General features: G+C 32.3%; 1 protein-coding gene across 1 annotated transcript in view; it reads right to left on the bottom strand.

The window, feature by feature from the left end:
- The window catches only part of LOC106879502 (C-type lectin TsL), a 15864-nt gene that overhangs the window by 9315 nt on the left and 4725 nt on the right, over positions 1–1824 (bottom strand). The gene's annotated exons all lie outside the window — the stretch shown is intronic.

Genomic DNA, 1824 nt, shown 5'->3' on the forward strand with positions numbered 1-1824 from the left:
ATATAAAGAATAATAATAAATGGAGCAAAACGTATATAATCAATAAGTTCCTTTAATTCCTACATATGTTTCAAAATATATGTACACTCTACTCCAAAGAAGTAAGAGCTGCTAGAATTGCACATAAATTCATCTTCAGGGAACCAACATAGAAAAAGCAAGACAAATGCTAAATGCTAAGGTTGCGTACGTGTTATAACATTATATAGATAAGTAAATGACCGTTAGAAACAAGAACGCTGGTTTACTGGGAGCTATTAAGGGAGAGAGGCTATGAACGCTATACTAAAAGTTTAAATTAGAGGAAGGGGAAATGGATAGGAGTTAAATCCAGAAATCTAAAGTTTAAAAAAAGCCAAACTAAAAACCAGAAAAGGAGGAAGGGAGAGAATCCAATGAAATATTATATTTTATAACTCCGTATGCAAACAAACTGAGGTAAAATTAAGCGGAGAATGTAAATATAATAAATAAAATTAAACACCCATAGTATTGTATCATATCAATATACGGTTATTAACCTAAATAAATGGTGATGTAATGTACAAAACTATCATGTGATGAAATAATAAAAATAATAAACATGCTCACGAGAAATAGATCGAAAAAATGTAAGTGAAGTTACCCAGCGAATGCAGCTTTACTGGGAAAGATTTGCTGAACTAACTAAGGAAGGGGAAAAGTAAAATATTATTTAAGATAATATTTTAATGATATTATTCCTGTTATTGTTATAATAAATATAAAAAAATAAATTTAAAATAATGATAATTACTATTATTGTTATTGCCAAGGTAAATACTAAGCTGGGTGATTGTACATACCACTTATAAGGCGGACGTCCACTAGAGAGAATGTCATGATGAAAAAATAAAAATAATAATAATAATAATAATAACTAAAATAAGTAAGAAGGATGAAGCTAACGATAAGAACTGAAGGAGTGTTTCCGCCAATGCTGGCATCGATATGCTCTCTGTGTAATCTAGTTTACTAGATAATTCTTGGAGAACAGAATGTGGAAAAGTTCTAAGTTACAAAGAGGACAAAAATCCTTACCTTTGTCGTAGGGTATTGAGTTAGCCAGTATTGACCATTCCAAAGAGAATTGTTTATTACAATCTTTAAGTTTCCAGATTAATTTACTTAGACCAGTACTATTAACTTTATTCCTATCCCTAAAAGAAGAATAACGGCTGGAAATTCTCCTGGAGACCTGCGTCGAGGAGCTACCTACATAACACGAGACGTCTGTATTAGTCCTTACCTTACATTGATAAACCACATGTTTGGTCCTGGCATTCGCACTTAAAAACTTAATTCTATTTGAATTAGATTCCGAGATACTAATCTTATTGTTGTTACAGTGATTGTTATACTTGCTAGTGTTGCACTTATTACCTATATTTTTGCCTAAAAGACTATTGCCATCGTATGGGTGTGTACAATTTCTGGAGTAATTATAATTGTTATTATTATTGTTATAAATATTACTATTATTATCGTCATAATTAGGATGGTTGTAGGAGCACCGCCTTGAATTTTTAGTCGAATGAATCGACTCCAGGACTTATTTTTTAAGCCAGATTCTTATTCAATCGGTCTAGTTTGCCGAATCGCTCAGTTACGGCAACGCAATCACACGAACACCGGTGGTGGGGACAAACACAAACAGAAACACACACACACACACACACACACACACACACACACAAAGGTGAGCACATAAGTGCAAAACAAACTGGCAAAAACTAGTACTCAAATACCAAAGATAGAGTAATATATTTTTTTTTTAAATCTGCAAGGTTATCACAGAACTGTTAC

Source organism: Octopus bimaculoides, chromosome 9 (genome assembly GCF_001194135.2).
Source record: "Octopus bimaculoides isolate UCB-OBI-ISO-001 chromosome 9, ASM119413v2, whole genome shotgun sequence".
NCBI classification, from domain to species: Eukaryota; Metazoa; Mollusca; class Cephalopoda; order Octopoda; family Octopodidae; genus Octopus; species Octopus bimaculoides.